This window comes from Mesoplodon mirus, assembly GCF_964341445.2.
Source record: "Mesoplodon mirus genome assembly, chromosome: 4".
Classification (NCBI taxonomy): Eukaryota; Metazoa; Chordata; class Mammalia; order Artiodactyla; family Ziphiidae; genus Mesoplodon; species Mesoplodon mirus.
In genome coordinates this window covers 150,734,532-150,757,336 of record NC_138979.1, presented here as the reverse complement: position 1 = coordinate 150,757,336, position 22,805 = coordinate 150,734,532, and the positions used below count along the sequence as shown (strand labels likewise).

Sequence of the window (22,805 nt, the reverse complement as noted above, 5' to 3'; positions counted from 1 at the left end):
CAAAAAATTAATAACCCAATTTTTAAAATAGGCAAAGGATTTGAATGATATTTCTCCAAAAAAGATATACAAGTGACCAAGAAGCACATAAAAAGATGCTCAACATCATTTGTCATTAGAAAACTGCAAATCAAAACCACAATGAGATACCACTTCACACACTAGGATGACTGATAAAAAAGATGAACAATAACAAGTGTTGGTGAGGATATGGAGAAATTGGAATCCTCAAACATTGCTGATGGGAATGTAAAATAGTGCAGTGTCTTTGGAAAACAGTTTGGCACTTCCTCAAAATATAAGCAGAGTAATTATATGACCCCGCAATTTCACTCTTAGGTATTTACCCAAGAGAATTAAAAACATATGTCCATGTCTGTGAGTTTGTTTCAGTACAGAAAACAAACTTATGGTTACCAAATGGGATAGGGAGGAAGGGAGGGACAAATTAGGAATGTGGGGTTAACAAACTACTACACATAAAATAGATAAGCAACAAGGATTTACTGTATAGCACAGGGTTAAGTTATATTCAGTATCTTGTAATAACCTATATGGTATATAATTTGCAAAAAAAAACACTATGCTGTACATCTGAAACACAGTATTGTAAATCAACTATACTTCAATAAAAAAAACTTACGTCCCCACGAAAACTTAAACACAAATACTCATAGTAGCATTATTCATAATAGCCAAAAAGTGGAATCAATCCAAACGCCCATCAGTTGATGAATGGATTAACAAAATGTGGGATGTCCATGCAATGGAGTATTATTTGACCATAAAAAGTATTGATATATGCTACAAAACGGATGAAACTTTGAAATTGTGTTAAGTGAAAGAAGCCAGATATAAAAGACTACATATTTAGTGAATCTGTTACATGGAATGTTCAGAATAGGCAAATATGGACAGACGGAAAGTAGATAAATTATGCCAGGGACAGGGGGAGGTGGGGGAGGAGTGATTGGGGAATAACTGCTAATGGATATGGGGTTTCTTTCTGAAATGATGAAAATCTTCTAATTAGATATTGGTGATCATTGCACAATTTTGTGAGTATACTAAAAATCACTGAATTGTACACTTTTTAAAAACTAAAATGAAAAATAAAAAGTTCTATAAAAACCTTTGTGACAATTTCCTTGTGGAATTATGCAAGAGTTTCTCTTGGGTACATATCCAAAGTGGAAGTATTGGGTTGTGAATTATGCACATTTATAATTTTAGTAGCTACAAACAAATTGCTCTCCAAAGCAATAGTACCAATTACAATCCCAATAACAGTACTTTTTTGCTTCACATCATTGCCAACACATCCTATTTTTATGCTTTTTAGTTTTTGCTAATATGTGAGTATGAAATGGTATCTTGTTGCTTTTATTTGCATCTATACTCCTCAGTGCAGTTGAATGCTTTTCCCTCTATGACCATTCGAGTTTCCTTTTGTGGTTTGCCTACTCCAGTGTTTTACCCATTTTTCTACTGGATTGTCCTTAAAAAATTGATTTGTGGGATTTTTTTTTTTTTTTTTTTTTTTTGCGGTATGCGGGCCACTCACTGTTGTGGCCTCTCCCGTTGCGAAGCACAGGCTCCGGACACGCAGGCTCAGCGGTCATGGCTCACGGGCCTAGCCGCTCCACAGCATGTGGGATCTTCCTGGACCGGGGCACGAACACGTGTCCCCTGCATCAGCAGGCGGACTCTCAACCACTGCGCCACCAGGGAAGACCAATGATTACTATATTAATGGACTTTCAGATTGCTGCTAATTTTTTTGCTATAAAAATGCTACTCTAAAGATTCTTCTATGTGTCTTTATTTATTATTATTATTATTTTGTAATTGCATGTGACTGCAAATAGGCAGGGAGTCAACAGAGATGAATAAATAAGACTAGGGCTTCCCTGGTGGCGCAGTGGTTGAGGGTCCACCTGCCGATGCAGGGGACATGGGTTTGTGCCCCCGTCCGGGAAGATCCCACATGCCGCGGAGTGGCTAGGCCCGTGAGCCATGGCCGCTGAGCTTGCACGTCCGGAGGCTGTGCTCTGCAACGCGAGAGGCCACAACAGTGAGAGGCCCACATACCGCAAAAAAAAAAAAAAAAAGACTATATCCTGTCCTCTTTCCTAACAGCATTTCTATTTCCTTTCTCCGCAGAGATTTAAAGAGTCCTCGTACCCAAAGTAATTTTGAAACATAAAGCAAGTTTGTTTCTTTTAATAGCTAGATTCAAAGAGAAAGTCTTTGCTTTATCATCAAGAATGTATTCTCTGTCCCAGTCTAGTTAGATCTGAAATTCTCTTATGTCTCAGAAATCACCATGGGATTGTAAGAAGATAGAAGACCCTTAAAATTACCTCTACAAATAATTTTAAGTTTGATCTTTCATCATCATCATCTTATCTCTGTTGGCTCCCTGCCTGTACACGTCTTCAGCAAGTTATACTAGAATGTTTAAAAGTCCAGTACTGAACATTTTGTAACTATCATTTTTAATGGATATTTATTGCTATTTGTATTCCCTTTATATTTAATAGCTGTTGGTATACTGAAGTATATCAAAAATGTATAATTTATTTTAAGAAAATTAGTACTTAAAATCTGCTTCTGGAGGGAGTCTTTACAACACGTTTCACCTCAAGGACAAAAACCGATCAACTAAGAGTGTTTAAGGGCTGTGTTGTGAAGAATTATTCAAAATTCTGTCGATAGGAGTGCTACAATTAATGATATCTGCCAAGGGCAAGAGAAAGGGGGTGGAAGATAAGAAGTCAATGAAAAGGACCCTAAAATCCAGACTGAAAGGGAGGAAAGGGTTTCCAGAAGAACAAAGAGATCAACAGTGTCAAATGCTAGTGGAAGGATTCAGGATAAGGGTAGAGAAAAGCCATGGGTTTCTTGTTTACCTTTAAAGAGAGCAAAGTCAATAATATATGTGGTAGGATTAGTAGTCCGATTATAATGAGTTAGAGGGGGAACAAAAGAATTGGGGAAAGAGGCAGTAAGTGTATTTCTGCAGTTTATAAATTTGTGAAATTAGTAGGTACTACACGCTAGAACTAATTTTATTATATACAGTTTTTAAAATCTACATTAAATCTAAGATTAGACTGCATATGAATCGGAAAGAATGTAAAACCTAAAGCTAAGAATATCCATCAAATGACTTTGTAGCACCTGATCTTAAGCAATAAATTTCAGTACCATTAATCTAGCTTTTATCTCACATTTGTCAAACAAAGAGAAAACATCAGGGAACCACGTCTAGGGGATTAGCTAAACTACCTGGAGCCGTGATTCTCAGTGTGCATTTCCCTGACCGGCAGCATCAGCATCACCTGGGAACTTGTCAGAAATGCACATTCCCAGGCCCCATCTAGGACTTACTGAATCAAAAAAGATTTGGAGGGACTTCCCTGGTGGCGCAGTGGTTGAGAGTCCGCCTGCCGATGCAAGGGACACGGGTTCGTGCCCTGGTCCGGGAAGATCCCACATGCCGCAGAGTGGCTGGGCCCGTGAGCCATAGCCGCTGAGCCTGCGTGTCCAGAGCCTGTGCTCTGCAACGGGAGAGGCCACAACAGTGAGAGGCCCACGTACCGCAAAAAAAGAAAAAAAAAAGATTTGGAGCCTGGAACCAGCAATTTTTTTAACAAGCCCAACAGGTAATTTGGATGCACACTTGATTTATTATATTGTAACATATTATAATGGTACTTTCTTATTAAATAAGCCACATAGTTATTAAGTTACTAATCTACTTGGTGGGCTTGGCCTAGATGCTATACTGCCAAACCCTTTCAAGGCCTCAGAGCCAACTGAAAGTCTTTTAAGGGTATTGTGGCCTGTTGGCCAGTTGTGATATATTAAGAAACCTCAGAGCTGGAGGAAAAATGATTACTCACATTGAGCACCAGCGATCCCACAAGTGAGAGAAGCTCCTCTCCTTAAGTCCCTGGGGCTTGAACTCAGAAGTCTCAGGTACCCCGAGCCAATTCCTGACACATCAAAACTACGTACAGTCATTTTTGACATATTTGTCTGTGAAGAACATAACTATTTGTTGAATTTTTGCCTCACTACCCATTTGTAACATATGCCTTGCAAAAATTCTTCCCCCCTTTTTTTACAAGTTTATTTGTACATCTATTACATTGCTGTATTACATATAATATTACATAATAATATATTATACTGCATTTCAAAATAATCAGATCCTTTAAAAAGATCCCTTCATCTAGAAAGTGTGCTTCTCCTACTGAGTTCTCCTTTCAGCCTCGCAATTATTGAAGGTCTTTACATAAAGAAATTAAAAGCTCGCTTCTTTGTATAGTATCAACCCAGTTCAGAAAATAGATTATCTAGCCAGTATTTACAGGCATAGTGTTGACTCTGCTGAACCTGTGCTCACTACCCAAGGCCCTCTCTTACTTTCTCTGACTCTGGTTTGGTCCTAGTTACCTCCATTGGTCAATCTGTGCTATGGGCATGAGGCTTCAAGTGGCATCCTCACATTTGCCAGTGCTGTGTATGCCAGGGAAGGTCTAAGACAGAACCCCACGATTGAGATCAATAATTGTGTGATTCATATTTGTAAAACTGAGAACATTTATTTTCAGTGTTTTTTTTAAAATAAAAATTGAAAATGCCCTTTACTAATCAACATTTTATTTATAGTGAAAGTTATAGTATGGGTTTAATGGATATCTACATCATCAGATTCAAAGCATTTTTAAACAATAACCTTAAGAGTGAACTTTGTCCTTAATTTATCTTGTAACTATATGAATGTCTAGACAATCTGTGCTTCAGAATTATCATGTAACCTTGAAATGATTGATAGTGATTATGATTGTTTTAAATTCATGTATTCAACATATTTACAATTCATTAAAAAATTTTCCAAATTGTTTTGAATTCATTGCTACCAAGCAAATGCAGGTGCATTATTTTCCTCTTTATTAAATCCACATTTCAATTAGTGCAATGGAAAATCACATATCACTAATGTTTTTTTTTTGTTTTTTTTTTTTGCGGTACTCGGGCCTCTCACTGTTGTGGCCTCTCCCGTTGCGGAGCACAGGCTCCGGATGCGCAGGCTCAGTGGCCATGGCTCACGGGCCTAGCCGCTCCGCGGCATGTGGGATCTTCCTGGACCGGGGCACGAACCCGTGTCCCCTGCATCGGCAGGCGGACTCTCAACCACTGCGCCACCAGGGAAGCCCACTAATGTTTATTAATAATCATGCAATAGCATAAACTACCATGTTTCAAATACCTTCTAAACATTTATCAACATTTAAATTGACAGTATTTTGTTGAAAAACTGTCAATATAAAAATAATTTCTCCTGCCTCAAAAATAATAATCCTTATAAATCGTGGTTTGGTTTGAAAGAAAAGAGGAAGAACGTTTATGAAAGTTCTTTAAAAATACATCTAGTACATTCAATAATGTGTATTTAATAAACTCAGTTTCTTCTAGAGTAAGTTGAACTGAAATTTCTGACTATTGCCCTAAATTTATCCAGATTATCAAATCAGCATTTTATTTTCTGCTATGCAAACTTTCCTTAAAATCCCAAATTTGAAATACTGCACTTAAAGACATTTCTATTGCAAGGAGGGGGGAAAAACCCATAAGTTAGTACCATAATAATTATAAAAGTGTAAAACAGCTGTAAGAAACCCATACCTCTCATGCTATTGGAGTCCTTAACAGATGACAAAGAATGAAGACTTCCCAACTGTTAATAATTTAACTACCAGTTCAAACTGTAAAAGGCTAATATGTATTATTACCAGATTGGAAATTAGTCTTTGTTGCCAGACTTACACAGCTTTTCCTCTCCACTATGTTCAAAGGAGAGCAAGATGGTGATTTCCAATATTATATACCTACTAATGTATCATTAATAATATTGGTGGGGGCTTCCCTGGTAGCGCGGTGGTTGAGAGTCTGCCTGCCGATGCGGGGGACGGGGGTTCGTGCCCCGGTCCAGGAGGATCCCACGTGCCGCGGAGCGGCTGGGCCCGTGAGCCATGGCCGCTGAGCCTGCGCGTCCGGAGCCTGTGCTCCACAATGGGAGAGGCCACAGCAGTGAGAGGCCCGCGTACTGCAAAAAAAAAAAAAAAAATAATAATAATAATAATATTGGTGGGACCTTAACCTACATATGCTACATTTTTCAAGGTTTTCAATATATAAATGTTTCAAATAAGTGTTCAATACAAATTCTGGTGATATAGGTTGGCATTTCTTAAAAAGATTCTATTTCTGTATGTGGTATTTCAAGAATAGTATTCACAATATTTTTATCTTATGAAGAGAGTGCTCCCTCGAGAATCAACATTTATATTTCAAAATTTAGTAATACGTATAACCACAGAAGAGTGGAACAGTAGTTGTGTTTTCAAGAGAAAGAACTTCTCTATTTCTTGTAGCCATTCAAAGCATATATTGGAGTTTTGCAAAATCAGGAAGTAACGTTAACAACTTACTTTCGCTGTCTTTGACAGAGAAAAAGTGATAAAGTGTATTGTTTTATAGCTAAACGTCAGTTAAAAAGAAATTGACCTGAATGCTTTGAGATGAGCTACTTATTTTTTTAAAAATTAGTTGTGTTTAAAAGAAAGCCCTTTTTAATGAAAGTCTTTGAAAATTTACAAATAAATTACTTCCATAACTTTGTAACTACAATTTAATTCTCCTTTAACAATGGAGAGTCTAATTTTCTCCTACAGTCAATATCTGGAAGAACAAATTTTCATGTGCTATTCCAGTCTGTATAGAGACCCTGTTCTTGGAGCTTAGAGGCTGCTTTTTTCTAGAAGGGGGATTGCAGCAAAGATTTCTGAATGGGTACATGACATTTTATTTTATTTTTTATAAATTTATGTATTTATTGGCTGCATTGTGTCTTCCTTGCTATGCGCGGTCTTTCTCTAGTTGCGGCGCACGGGGGCTACTCTTCGTTGCCGTGGGCGGGCTTCTCATTGCATGGCTTCTCTCATTGCGGAGCATGGGCTCTAGGTGCACAGGCTTCAGTAGTTGTGGCTCGCGGGCTCTAGAGTGCAGGCTCAGTAGCTGTGGCACACAGGCTTAGCTGCCCCGTGGCATGTGGGATCTTCCAGGACCAGGGCTCGAACCCACGTCCCCTGCATTGGCAGGCAGATTCTTAACCACTGTGCCACCAGGGAAGCCCAGTACATGGCATTTTAATGTAGCTATTTTATGCGGCCATTTCGGTCCATTGATATTTTTTAAAGTTTATCACAAGTTAATAAAACTTGCTCATAGTTACAAAAAAAATTAAAATATAACTGAGATACAAAGGGGAGAATAAAAGTCTTCCTTTTACTCCTCAGAAGTAACCACTGTTGACCCTGTAGACTTTTTAAAAATGTATACACTAGCATAAAAATCCCTTTGAAAGTTAAATAAAAATGAGCTATATATATGGTTCCGTAGTTTCATTTAAAAATTGTATGAAGGATCTACCTAATTTTAATGGCTGCATATTATTGTATTCTTGTAGTATAGTTTAACCAGTATTCTATTTATAAATTTAAGATATTGCTAGGTTTTTAAAAATTACAGTGATACGGAGTCTATCCTTGTATATACATTTTAATGCATTTATGCAAAGTAACTGACAAGTCAACGTTTTTGTGGATTTTATTATTGATAGATGTCAAATTGCCCTCCCGATAGGTTATATGAATTTATAGCACCACTAATAGTATATGAAGGTACCTGCTTCCCTGCTCACTTTTTACTGTAAACACTTTCGTGCTGTTTGAGGGTTTTCTGTTTTATCGTGAATGCAAACCACCTTTCCAAAGTTCATAATTTTTCTAAAGTGGTGAGATAATTTAAATTCAGTCTTTTTCTTTTATGGCTATCCTATTTTTCCAAAACTATTGTTGAATCAGCCATCTTTTACTCATTATTCTGAAATATCATCTTTATCATACACTAAATTCCCATATAAATATTAGTCTTTTTCTGGATTCTTTATTCAGCTTCGTTGATTTATCTGGTTGCAAAGAGTTTCAAGTACTGTAGCTATAGAAGTTTAAAATTCTTATAAGACTAATTAATTCTCCATAAATGCTCTTTTTTAAAAAAGTTTTTTTTCCATCTATTCTCATATTTCTAGAAGAATTTTTTTGGCCAGGCAGATTTTTTTATTGCGGTAAAATACACATAAAATTCAGCATTTTAACCATTTTTAAGTGTACAGTTGTGCACATTCACACTGTTGTGCGACTATCACCACCACTCATCCCCAGAATCTGGATGAATTCTAATAACACTTTGTCAAGTTCCAAAACATAATGCTGTTGATATTCTGATTGTTATTATATTCAGTGTAGAGATTTACATAGCAATAACACTTTTTACATCATTGTTTCTAATGTCTTTCCATCTCATTCATTCATTCATTCATTCATTCATCACTAACTTAAGAAACATCTGTTGAGTGCCTATTATACCAAGAACTCTGCTAGGCACTGGAGATATAAATGTAACTAAAGTAATGTATCTGTTATCATAGATTTTATGAAATCCAGTAGGGGAAATAGAGATTAAGCAAACAATTGTACATATAAACATAAAATTGTGAAGGGAGAGATATATGCTGGGCCTATATAAAGTGATTTGATCTGGGCAGTCTTCCCTGAAATGACAACCAAGCTCACTCAAATTATACTCAAATATACTCGAATCATCTTCAGTATCCTCCAATTGGCTTCATACAGGCCCAGAACATTTCTTAGGTTTTTCCCTGAGTATACAATCTTTGAAATAGTATATGGGATCTTTTATTCATTTTATTTTCTAACTGGGTCTTTTCTCTTTATGGGAAAGTGATTGAACTTTGTATTAAATTTTTAAACAGCTGCCTTTAGGATTTTTTAACTGTTTTTGAGGGAACTCATTCTCTTATTCTTGTACATTTTCCCTCAGCCAGTAAGACAGGAATGTCTGCCAAAACTTGTATACTTTGGGAAGTTTTAGGGAGATGTTGCTTTCTCCACCTCTGTGAATGTAAGAGGGATTTATCTATTTGGTGAAATGGTGAGACTATGACATCTGTGTTGAGTAGAATTAATGTGTGAAAGGTGGCCCATCTCTCTGGGCTCTTGATAGTCAACAAGTAAGGCAGACCCAATCCACTCTGCAGCAGGCTGGTTCACATGTTTGCTCTCTTGACATAGCTCTCCTGTTATAGGAAGGATGCTTGAGTTCCACACACTACGTTACTTCATGTAAACTTGTTTGGCCAAGAACAAATTGGAAATTATATTTTTATTCTTATATCTTGGATTTTCACCTATTTCAGAATGAAATTAAAATATTTAATTGTATCAGCTTGGAGAGTTTGATTAAAGAGCATTCTGTCAATGAAGTACTTACTATTCACTAGACCAGTGGTCACCAAACTTTGTTGATCACACATTCATCATAAAAAATTTTTTAAGCATCTATCCCTAAACTTTACTTAATAAATTACCCACATGTACTATAATAATGTTCTTTGTATTGTAAAATATACATGGAATCAAAATTGTTAAAGGATGAGATTTCTGAAATAATTTTTACTTATTAATGATTCTCAAATGTTTTGCTCTCAGCAATGATAATAATTATTATAATTTCATTATGTTTTAAAATCTTGGTTTAACAATTTGGCTATAAAGCTTCTTGAAAGTCTGATTCTACATTCAATTTATTTCACTTCTTGGTTTTAATGTCTGTAATGTATGAAAAACATACTTCAAAAAGGTACTAAGGTTCAAAGGGAAGTGGTGCAAAATCAGGATACTCATTTTTATTATCTATAGCCTAATTATGGAAATTTCTGTTGAAAATTCCACTAGAAAAGTGGAAGTTTTTGTTGAAATTCCACTAGAAATCTTCCCTAATGTCAATCAGATGGTGAATATTTATATCTAACATATGGATTAAATATCTACTGTAACTCTTCATTGGAAAACTTTCAAACAAGTTTGACAATTCTGTTTCCCAATTTCAGCAGACTTTTTATAGATGACAAAACATCATTTTCAGCAATAAAGTCACAGAATGATAGAAACATTTCCAAACGTGTTTTCAAATTGTACTTGCTTTTTTTTTTTAATATGATGGCTACTCAGTGAATCATCTCTTTTCTTAATAAAAATTTTATTTATTTAGTTTATTTATTTGGCTGTGTCGGGTCTTAGTTGCAGCACGGGGCTCTTACATGCGGTGTGTGGGCTTCTCTCTAGTTGTGGTGTGTGGGTTTTCTCTCTCTAGTTGTGGTGTGCAGGCTCCAAGGTGTGTGGGCTCTGTAGTTTGTGGCACACAGACTCTCTCTCTTTAAGTTACCCGAGCTCAGTAGTTGTGGCGTGTGGGCTTAGTTGCCCCGTGTCATGTGGGATCTTAGTTCCCCGACTAGGGATCAAACCCAAGTCTCCTACATTGGAAGGCAGATTCTTTACCACTGGACCACCAGGGAAGTCCCTGTACTTGCTTTTGATAAGCAATTACTTTTCTATTCATTGTTAAAAGGTCGCTATTACCTTGAAGGAACAGATAAAGTGTTCCTTTTTTCTGTTCCCCAAAATATCTGCCAACATTGCATTTGCAGAGAGCCACTTGTCAGCACAGGAAATTTGAAACACTTTCTTTTTTGTAAAGGGAAAATGTGAAACTCATCTTCACTTTGGCAGCTCTTTTAAGTACTCTGCCACAAAATATCAGTAAACCTCTCTCTGTTGTATAAAAAAATTTTATGCCCCTTCTACGGATAATTAAAAAGTATTGTAAAGAGTCTACACTAAAATTTTAAAGTCTTGTTTCTATTAAAATAGATGATATTCTGTAGAATTTCATACAGTCTGGCTCCAACTTTCCTGTCATTGTAACTTACCAATGAAGAATCCAGTGATTTGATTTCACGTGTTATTAGCACTGTAACCATGTTCCAGAGAATTCATTTATTTTAGTGAAACCAGTTGCTCCACTAAAAAAAAATCAGTTTTCTTTTCCCATGCAAAATTGTTTTTATTAGCAAAGTCATTTATTACTGAAAACATAACCTCTCTGGGATATCTTTCTTTTAATGGCTCAAGAAAATCAGTTCTTCCTGTACTTCATTCTTAACTCAGAATTTAACAAATACTATAAGCTGAAACAGATGAGAAACACTTACATGTTCATCCAAATGAATAGGAACCTCCCACACTGCATAACTTGTTTTGATACTTGTCTCTTCAACTTTGCACAATATTTTCTATGCATATTCCCTTTAGAATGTTACCTAAAGAATGTATTTTAGTTTGTCTCTTTTAAAAAATTCTTTATTTTAGCTATTTTAACTGTTGCAGGAAAGAAATATTTCCCCAGTGGCGTATGAATTGATTTTTTTTTTTAGTTATTGCTATTTTTGTTTTGTTTTGTCTTTCACTTTTAGGTAGGAAACCTCAGAAGTAAGAAATCTTAGAATTCTAAACATTTATCACTTAGTTTAGTGAAATTGTATAAAGTGTTGCATGTCACATAATTTTAAATATTGCTCAAAAGATTGTTGAAATTTAGCCTCATATTCTGGATGCATCGATTTTAAATACCTTGCTAATAGTGTTTTTATAGTATTATTAGCTAATACCTCAATCCATTATAGTCACTAAGGCAAGATTCATTTGCTGGAAAAGTGTATAGAAATCCATATTTCAAATAGTCTTCTTTTTGGTTTTTAGCTGACTTGTTAGATCTCATTACACTGTCATTTTTATCACATATTTCGGCTAAGAAGAGATTGTTCTGAAGTAGGAAAAATCTAGTTCTGCCATTTGGTTGTTCCTTTTGCTTTTATTATTGATCTTTTCAATTCTTGTCTTCTTTGCGTGACTGTTTTAACATCAGATGTTTATTATCTTAGGTCAGGTTCCCAAGAAGCAGAGTCTGAGATGAGGATTCTTGTGCCAGTGATTTCTGGAGAAAGTGAGTGATGTCAGATGAAACGTGTAAGGCAGTGCAGGAAACAGAACAGAGTAGGAGAAGGGGCTAGGCAAAGATGCGGGTTCAGCTGAAGTTTATCCTCAGTCTGATCCTACAAGGAGCTCTGGAGTATGGATGGCACCCTGGAGTTGTGTGTGTCACCTCCAAGAAAGGAAGCAAGCCTTTTATACCCCCTTATCATGCAGTCATTGGGTTGGGTGAGAGGGTGGTGGTAGCGTATAACCTCCCTGATTAAGTAGCTCCCATCATTTAAGAGCAATTCTCCCAAGCAGAAGGATACAGCTATGAGCTGTTAGCAGCCAAGAGTCACAACATATGAGGAATGGATGCAATGACCAGTAAGGAGGAACTTGGCAGTTTAGTTTACATAGTCTCCATCAAAACTTCTCAGAATACTTTTTTTTTCTTCCTTTATCATCATAGCAAACATGTACCGGGCAAGTGTCAAGCTCTGGACTAGACAGTGGTGACAAAAGTAAAGTCAAACACAGTCCCTGTCCTTCTCAGGAATGTATTCAAGAGGGGAGACTGACATGACCATAATAAATACTATGTTCTATGCATAAAATGCATGTAATCCTCAACACAACCCTATTATGTCAGTTGCCTTACTTTCTCGTCTAAGAGATGAAGCAAGTAGAAGCTAAATGGATATGTCATCTGCTCTGTCACACATCCAGGAAGTGCTAGAGTCTTCTCGACTCCAGAGCTGGAGCTTTTAGTTATTATCTTATGATGCTTCCTGAGTGAAACAGAATCAGAGCATAAAGCGCAAAGTGACTGGGGAGCAAGGAAGAAAAAGCCTTTGTATCTGAGGAGAGGTTGGGTAGGAACCGTAAGAGAAAGTTTCATGATGTCCTTCCATATGGCCACAAAGAGCCCAAACATACAGAGGAGCATGATCAGGGGCATGGAGCTATGAGTGAAGGACAAACTTGGGCAACTTGTTGCTCCCTCTTCTGGATTCTCATAAAATAGGTCACTGTCTATACTTTCATTTACGAGTCAAACTCACTGAAGTGAGTTTATTTTTTATGCATCTGTTTCTGCCATTAGGCAGTGCAGTGAGGAGGGGGAAGGTATCTTATTCATCTTTTTATACCCACTTGCTCACGTAGTTGCTCGACACATGTTCTCAAAGGAATGAGTGACTGGTGTGCAGGATGTGTGAGGCTGGGGAGAGAGGGCTGATAAATGAGAAATGAGGGCTGATAGAGTAGAGAAAACCCTTGGATTTGGCAATTAAGAGTTGATTTGTGACCTCTGAGAGAAGTTTTCATGGAAGCCTAGAGATGAAAGCTATATTCTACCCGATCGAAGAATGAGGGTGAGGTGATGAAATAGAGGCAGCATATAAGATATAGAAAATGGAATAAATCAGTGGGTTCTCAGGGTCACAGGAAAGGTTTTTATAGAATGGAACAGACTCACATATGTGTAGAAAGAAGGAAAAGGTAGAACTGAGGAAAAGGTTGAAAAAATGAGGACACAATGGATGATTCAAGGCCTCAGAGGACATGTGATTAAGTGCATGGGCAGACATCAGCCTCAGAAAGAAGGGCATCCCTGAGGTTCCTAGGATTTCCTTCTTGCAACCTCTGCTCCCCTTAAAACACACACAGAATACACCCACCTACAAAACTGTCTTGTACTTGGATCTGTCTCTATCATACCAGTTCAGTCTATAGGAAACAATTTGTCGTTGTAATATATATCCCAAAATATGAATTATTCAGTCCAGGACAACACAAAGGAGGCACTATCAGAAGAGTCTAAGGTTGTCTTTGGCACTCCTAGTTTTGTTCCCACTGAAGTCTCCCAATCAGTGTGTGGTAAACAGATCTCCCATGCTCTCTGGTCATCCAACAGATAACTGTTGTATAAAATATCCATACACACACACCTCCCAAAGACTCTATACTTCTCAGGAAGAATACAGAGTTAATACACAGCTATTTTATAACTCTCCACCCTCTTAGCTTGCTTTATTTTTCTTCAGAGGAGCAGGGCTGATTTTCAGCCGATTTACTTCATCAAGGCTACATCAATTGTTATAATATTGAGATACTCTGCTTCTGTGCTGGCTAGCAGATAGCTGCTGCCCCACATCCTGAGTGCATCCCCTGTTCTTGCTATCCTAGCATCTCCCAGACTTTCCCATGATCTGGCAACTAGAGGCATAACACCAGTCACAACTAGTCTAAGGCCGGCCCATGTTCTGAGGGGTTAGGGTGGGAGTAGGAAGGGGTATGTGGGAACATAGTTACAAGCGAAAGCTTATATATTAACACGTTATTGGGAAGTTCAATGTCAAGGAAGTTGGAGTGAGCAGGAAAGGGAAATGAGGCAGGGAAGGAAGGGAGCAAATACAGAAGAGTACAAGGGAATATGAACCCATACCAAGTATCACAAAGCTGGCCATACCAATGTTAAATATTTGAATATTCCACCCTGTATAGTACTTGTCATTAGCTGAAATTATATTATATACTTTTCAAACATACATTACATTTATATTTCTAGTGTCTTCCCACTAGAAGGTAAGCTGCATGAAGGCAGGAACTTTGTTTTAACATTGTAATTCCAGGATGTAAAATATACTGAGTACATAACAGGTGATAGATAATATTTGTTGAATGAATGAGTCAACTCACATTAAGGAGAAACATTTTCTAAATAAAGCACATTTTATGTAAATTCCTGGCCATAATACATGTAGTACTTGATACTATTTTTGCAGAGTGGTTTCCATTTCTCATTTTTTATTCTCCAGCTTCCTAATCATGCCCAGAGGCCTTCTTGTACATAAGAAATGACCATATGGTAACCATTTCATGTTACAGTCATCTACCTCTGGTTCCACCATCTATCTACTCAAAGACCTGGCAAAACTTTGAAGTCCTTGCTTTCCCTTATCTTAGTCCACCAAATAGGTAGACAAGCCATCTACAAGGGAAAAGAGGGAGATTTGTTTTCTCCTGCACAGAGCTTTCTCTCAAGGGTGGGGGACAGAAGTTACAATTTAGCTCACTTAGACTTGGTATTTATGACTTTCCTCTTTGAAACAGTTCTCTTTCCTTCACTGCTCATGCTGCTCTAACTAGTACTCAGATATGTGGTTTTTTTTTTTTGAAATATACATTTTCTTAGTGTGGAAGTTTTATAGGAAAAATTATTACATGCTTCAAGTTTAAGTGGGAAATGATTATCAAAAGTAGTCAGTTTTATAGTACAACCAACAACTACCATGTTTAGATTTTCAATTTGGGAATTTAAGGGTGAGAAAATGCTAATTAATTAGATTAATATATTCATGACTGAGATAATCTACTTAATGTTCCTTTCCTCTTCTAACCTTTCACTTCATCAGCCTAAGAGCAATCATCTGTAATCATTTATAATCATCTGATTACAAACTTATTCAAGCTGCTGACTCTCACTGTGACCCTGTATTTTATCTCCATCATCACAACGTATTTTTTTAATTTAATTTTATTTATTTATTTTTCTATACACAACGTATTTCTCTAAATGAAAGAAAACACGGTTTTGTTGCAATGTGATATTATTATTGCTCAGATATCAAGATGCTGGCAATCATGATCAGATTCATCTTTATAATGCTCGGCACGACTTAGGATATTGTGTCATCCGGCAAGGAAATTTATTTAATATAACGCTTAGAAAATTAAATCCAACCTCTTACTAAATATTTTTCTAGAATAGAGGTGAGAGAGAATCAAACAATATGTAAATCCAAAAAGATGTAGACAATAAGTGGGGATACCAGTGGTATTTGAGTCTGGGGGCTAAAAGTTCCAGAAATCCTACAAAAGAAAACAGAAAGGTTTCATATTTCTTTTACAGCTCAGATCAATAGTTTTGTATTATACCATCATATAGATCAACTGGAGATGACATGAAAAAAAGAAAAACTCTAAGGATATGAGATTAGTCAACGAGTGTATTTCACATAAGTTCATATCAATTATCTTATTACTGGGCGGTACTCTACTTTGCCTATAACTTTGATCTACTTCATTTAAACTTCTTAGATTCCACTTCCTGGCTGTTGTACACTCTTAGTGCTATCATTAAAGTTTTTTTCTTTTTTCAAGGATAATTTTCAACAACTAAAGGGCTCAGCAAACATCTTGTTTTTGGTCATCCTTCCTATAATCTCTCAGAGCAAGTGGTGAAAGTAGACCAAATGCTGGAATTTGAACCAACAGTTCCTGAACGTCTGCACTGTGGCATGCACTGTGCTAGGCACTTTATTTACACTGTGTTAATCTTCATAACCCCATTGAAAGGAATATATGGTCACCTGATGAGTAATTTGAGGTTTAGAAAGATTAAACAACTTGCTCAAAATCACACACCTAGTTTTGAGTAATAGATATTATTAAAATATCTGCCTGTTGTATTACATTTGGGGGGGAAAGTCCTTATTTAGAGTTACAAAGAGTACTATTTACAAATGAAATGATGCTGGGATTTTCTTATAAATAATCAGATAGGAGATGTCGTGGGAATGTGGGTGAGAGCATAGATATAAGTAAGTTTAGCCATCAGTTAAAGTTGGGTGATAGGCTCATATACATTAGGGTTCATGATATTTTTTTCTACTTTTGTATACGATGGAACTTTTCCACACTGAACAGATTTTAAAAGTAAGTAAACTGGAAAGTAAAATTACGATAAAAAAGAAAGTGTAAATGTGTAGTAGCGTTCATCTTAGCAATTCAATAACTCTTTCAGCTATATCCTTTTACAGCCGATCTTGAGGAAGGGCCCTGGATCAATTTCACATGCATGGGTAAATGGGCACTTTCATAACTTATCTAATAAAAAAGTGATTGGAATTCCCTGGTGGTACAGGGGTTAGGACTGGGAGCTTTCACTGCCGGGGCCCGGGTTCAATCCCTGGTTGGGCAATTAAGATCCCACAAGCCACGCAGCACGGCCGAAAAGCAAAAAAGAAAAAAAATGAATTTTCATGGCAATTATTAAGATCCTAAGCTGTTCCTATTGATCCTAACTACACCTCTCTCTTTAAATAAACTATGGTCCTAATTCTTAATTAAACAGAAGACCCAAAGACCAGCTTGTCAGATAGTCTGGTCTTTCTTCTCCTCTTGACTCCATTTAGTGTGCTATTTTACTGTCTGTTCATTCTTTTCAACTTCAAAGTGGCAGGAAGAGAACAAACAGCTTAAAGCAGTTGATTCACCACTTCTGAGCAGCCCTATGGAGAGGTTTTCTGGAGGTAGGTAGTGTTTTCGATCAACATAAGTATCAGTTTCAGTACTAGCTCTGCCTCTTCCTCAACTTTCAGCTGTCTAAGTTAAAGGGGTGATAGGAAAGTCCATCTTAAAACTGAAGTAGTTAAAATACCACCACTATCTTGAAAAAATTTGGGCATGGTGACTGGTATAAACCAGCTGGCACCTGTTACAGGATGTTTTAGCCACCACTCCACCTTCTGGCTTCAAGGGCAGTGTTGCTGACATTTTCAAAAGCTTTAGACCTGGTAGCTTACCAGGAAGTACTCCTTATATAGTAGAGGCCGGCCTGCCTACGAGTGGGCCTTATTTACTGGGAAACCTCTGTGATTGAAGAGTTGGGCAAAGTATTCCTGGTGCTAAAGAATGGAGCCAAAGACTTCAAATGTAGGCTGTCAGGCCAAGATCTCAAGGACTAGCTGGCCAAAAGAGGTAGGGAGTTAGAGAGGTAGGCTGGAATGGAGTTTGAAGGTAGAGCTGTTCCTTTTAGATGTATTTTACCAGAGAGTGGAAAATGGAATTGGTCTGTATATCCTATATGCTTATACTAACCCACTCCCCCAAATACAAGACACAGTGTCAAACATGGTTCTTTGGAATGAGTTCCAAGCCTGAAACTGCACTCTCAAACGAATGATCTGAAGTTCTTCATCTATGTGTTGCTGTGAAGGTATTTTGTAGATGTAATTAACGTTCATAATCAGTAGACTTTAAATAAAGATTATCCTGGATAACCTGGGTAGGCCTGATTCAATCAAGTGGAAGGGCCTTAAGAGAACTGAGGTACTCAGAAGAAATTCTGCCTGTGGATTGCAACTTCAGCTCATGCCTGAGAGTTCCAGCCTGCCTCTCCTGACACCCTGCTCTACAGATTTCAGACTTATCCCCTAGCCAGCCCCTACAACTGTGTTAAGTCAATTCCTCACAAAAAATTCCTTAATATATGTCTCCTACTGATTCTTTTTCTCTGGTTGAGCCCTGGTATAGTGATTGAGCCTGAGTATTTCCAAGCAGTTATTATGGGTAATTCAGACTTCATATTTTAACAATAGCAAATACAAATATTTTTATGTATATATAGGAGTAAGAGTATGCGTGGGCTGTATATATATGTGTGCTCTTTTGACTAGGCTTGACCTTCAGCTCCCATGTCCTTCCTTGTAGTGTTTAAGAATCCTGTAGGGCTTCCCTGGTGGCGCAGTGGTTGAGAGTCTGCCTGCCGATGCAGGGGACACAGGTTCGTGCCCTGGTCCGGGAAGATCCCACGTGCCGTGGAGCAGCTGGGCCCGTGAGCCGTGGCCGCTGAGCCTGCGCATCCGTAGCCTGTGCTCCGCAACGGGAGAGGCCACAACAGTGAGAGGCCCGCATAAAAAAAAAAAAAAAAAAAGAATCCTGTAGCAAGAATTCTGCTAAGGCAGCTTAACCAGAATCACCCTCCCTCAATATCTGATTGAGTGCCTCATCCTTCATTATCCCCCAGTTGATGTCTGATTACACCCACCTGCTTTCAATAAGAATACTGTTGAGTGATGTAGCAATAATCCCCCCTATGCCTGATGTTTCTTCATAGTAATTTTCCATCCGCTGACCCCCTATCCCCTACTCCTGGGCTATAAATTCCCACTTTTCCTGTTGTATTCAGAGTTGAGTCCAAGCTCTCTCCCCTATTACAAAACCCTACCACAGTAGCCCCCGTTGAATAAAGTCTGCCTTACCATCTTAAAAAGTGTCATGAATAATCTTTTCTTTAACACCTCCACACCTTTCATATCAAATATTTTTCAATAATTTTTTTAACCATTCATATATATATAAACATATATACATATATATGGTTAGATTTCAAAGTTTATACTGTTATATCATGTTCACTATTTTTAAAAATACAGATAGAAAAAGAAAAATGTTGATATTAAAAAGTAAATATTACAAACAGGGATTGTACTATTCTCTTCCTGTATCTCAAAAGTCATCTTGCATTTATCTCACCTTGAGGTCATTCCTTAAACTATTTCCCAACAGATGGTGTACCAAGGTGATTCCTGGGTTCACATCTTAAAAAGCAGTAATGGTGCCTGTTGCAATTTCTACTTTTAAATTCTCAGTTAAACAAAAAATAACTACTGAAGTTTTTTCTCTTTAAAATGGAACACTTTGAGAGCGTCCAAAAGACTCCAAGTGAGCACTTAGGACAGTTAATACAGATCAGCCAAATGTGTCTAGGAGTCAGTCACTCAGTTGATTTATCACTCTGCTGAACCCTGCTAACGACAGTAGCAGTCTTGATACCTGCAGCTTTTAATGGTTTTTATTCTTAGTCAAACGAATTTAATTAACATCCCAAATGGACCACTGATTTAAAATAGGAGTCAAAAGGAAAATTCTTTCAAAATGTTAGTTAATGGAAAGCATTAAAACTAATAAATCTGCATTTTTGTCTCAGGGTGATTTTCGTATCCATATATGTCACTTAGTACATCATATAAAATATTTAAAGGAGAAATATAGTGGTGATTACACACAATTTGGCTATTTATTGAGAATTATAAAAAAGTTATGTTTCTCATGTTTCATTTGGAAATAAAACCTGAAACCTTCTCTCATCATCTACAAACAAGACACAAAAAATTAAAATAATTTGATTTTTTTAAACATAAAAGCAATTATTCCAACCATCAGTCAAAAAAGCGGTTTCTGCTTGGCTTAAATCCTCTAAAAGTGTACTTAATTTTTAGTCCAGCAACAAGCCCTTTTCTTACATATATGAAAATTTGTATTACATATTAAATAGAAAAAAATTTGTTGGAAGGAAAAATTCCACTCCAAAAGTTTTGGTATTTATACATTGATTTTTACTTTTGCTAAACACAAAGTGATGAAACATTACTAAATGTGCTCACAGAAGTGAAAGGAGTTCATGATTCAATAAAGGCAGGGAAATTCTGCCTTAAACTAACATGTTTCCAATAAGACTGAAAATAGACGTGATAATACAATCTCGAATAATATACAATGTGTGTGCCTCCTGAAACTGGTCACGTTTGACATTTTAATTACAGCACTATTTTTCTGTCAAGACAGCAGCCACTTCTGCTTCATGTCGTATCAACACTTGATTTATGTAAGCAGCGACAAAACAGTATAGATAGCTGTTAAGTTTAGGGCACTTTTCAAATATCCTCGAATGGACACTAATATGCAAATCAAAGACCATTTTGTTGTAAAGGCAAAAAGCCAAGACTTAGTATCCGCTTAGTACGTTAATTACGAACATCTAGCAGAGAGCCAGGCACAGTAGTGGAATGTTTGAAACACCAGTATTTATCTTTACAAACATACATGAAGTCTTTCCAGTTTTCCTAAGTGTCCTTTGGCTTTAATGGTGCTGATAAGTGAAAGGATTAAAAAAGCACAACGGAACACATGAAAACCACAATAAATGTCAGCGGTTGTTAGCAACGAAGAACTCAGCGACAACCACATTCAAAGCCATAGGATCTTTGCGCCCGATACTTCAAATCCCAAGGTTCCCTGGGGGTGGAGGCGGAGTTACATTCAAATTAACAGCTTTTTCAGCCAATGACACAGCCAAGCAAAGGACCGCGAGAAGGCCTAATTCTTCCACATTACAACGCTGAAATCATACGAGTTCTGAGCGTATGTGGGTGTTTCAGGGCCCGATTCGAACTACTAAGTATTTCTCACCCGCAGTTACTATCTGGTCAACATAGCAATTCTCTACCCGAGTCTGGCTCTGTGGGAGTTCTAGCGTCTAAACGCTGAAAGGAACTCACGTCGCTCTATGTCAACGGAAGGACCCATTCGTCCGAGGAGGAGGCGGAACTCGTTTTATTCTTGCCCTTTATTGGCCACGCAGCAAGGAAACCTAAGCTTTCAGCACAAACGATAAGTCGTTAAAACTTCCGTTAACGTAACGTAAAAGGCAGTGCTGTGCAGCGCTATACGGAAACTGGGTCTACGCTGGCGCAGATATCTTGCATTCGTCCAATCCGGAGAGAGGCCACCCCCTGGCGCTTCTTCGCTACCCCCGCCCAACTTCTTTCCCTTCCCCTGGGCTATGGCCCGCCTCTCTGCTGCTGACCAATCCTCTGCATCCTCCTTTGTGCGCTTATCCAATCAGAGAGGTGGAGGGTGGAGTTCCGGTCGACCGGTCCGCGCAGAGGCTGTGCGCCGAGTTCTCTCCTGCAGCCGGTGTGGGCTCCCTGATGAGGTATATTTCCCAGAACTGAGTTGGGCAGGTTCCTGGGATGGGCACCTCTCTAGACGGGCAGCGACAGTGCCAGTTGACTGTAGAAAGCCGAAGCCGCTGAGCCTGTAGCACGAGGAGCAGAGGGAAATGGGGAGGAGCTGGGAGGAGAGAACCACGTGTTGGGGCTTCTGGTGCAGCCCCTGGGTCATGCATGCCTCTGCTGTCCCTGCCCCGCGGGCCTTCCAAGGGTTAGGTTGGTGTCGCCGAAGCCGCCCCCCGCACTTCTCTGGGTTATTCTTGAGTAAAAACAAAGCGCCTATTCGTCAAGTGTTCAAGGAGAGGTAGCCAGGACCTATTTTTCCCCTACCCTCATTCCCTTCCCTCGCATTCTTAAATTACCCACCTCCTGGGTTGGTTAATTTTCGGGGTCAGAAAGCAGATTTTCCTTTGGAAAGAGACGTGCTGGAGTATATAGTTCGAACTCTGAGACTAGCTACTATAATAGGCACTTTACGTGTATTATCTCATTTAATCCACACAGCAACATCTAAAGGGTTAGGTACTGTTACGGTTCTCGTTTTCATGCGAAGAAACAGATATGTTAAGTTACTCGTCCACGTGTTCTCTTCAGCTTTTCTCTGACCACTTAATTGAGTGTGACATTCGGCTTCCATGCACGTAAAATTTAAATATGATATTGCTTGTAAAATGTTGGTCTTGTTTTCCTTCCTAACTTGAAGTTATTTTAGAAGTTAATACAACATACCTAGAAGTAAATCGATTGATGTTATCGAGGTAAAATGATCTAGTAGAAAGACTTCAGAGTAGGAGCCATTTACTAACCTTTGGGCAAGTCACCTTCTCAGCCGCCGCTTCCTCCACTGCAGAATTGAAATCAATTCCAGACTTGTCTACTTCCTGGTGTCGTGAGGATCAAATGATATAATATGTATAAATTACTGATGTTAACTACATATGACAGTTTTCTGCTTTTCAAATTCTTTCTGTGGAAGCTAGATTATCATTAATATGCAATATATATTATAATTAAAGTATTCTATATATACACACATACAGTGGATAACATGCAGCCTAGTACCACTTGAGTGTGAAATACCTCTTAAGCATATGTGGCCCACTTATCTGCTTATCCAGGGTTCAGGATAGTATTCCCTGTGAATGCAGAAGTGGTACTTGTCTGGTTTGTATTCTTTCCTCAGACTACTGTAGATAGCATAAAGCAAAAGTAGATCAGCTCATTTAACTGCTTTTCTGAGTTCTGATTACTTTTGGAG

General features: G+C 37.9%; 1 protein-coding gene across 2 annotated transcripts in view; it reads left to right on the top strand.

The window, feature by feature from the left end:
• LOC309803531 (WD repeat-containing protein 89) overlaps nt 1–22,805 on the top strand; it is a 104,048-nt gene that overhangs the window by 46,217 nt on the left and 35,026 nt on the right. The window contains exon 1 of one of the 2 annotated variants that reach the window (XM_082619901.1): nt 21,452–21,531. The exons of the other annotated variant lie outside the window; for it this stretch is intronic. The gene's annotated coding sequence lies outside the window, so the exon portion shown is untranslated. Of the gene's footprint in view, nt 1–21,451; nt 21,532–22,805 lie in introns of those variants that run through there. 2 annotated transcript variants of the gene reach the window in all.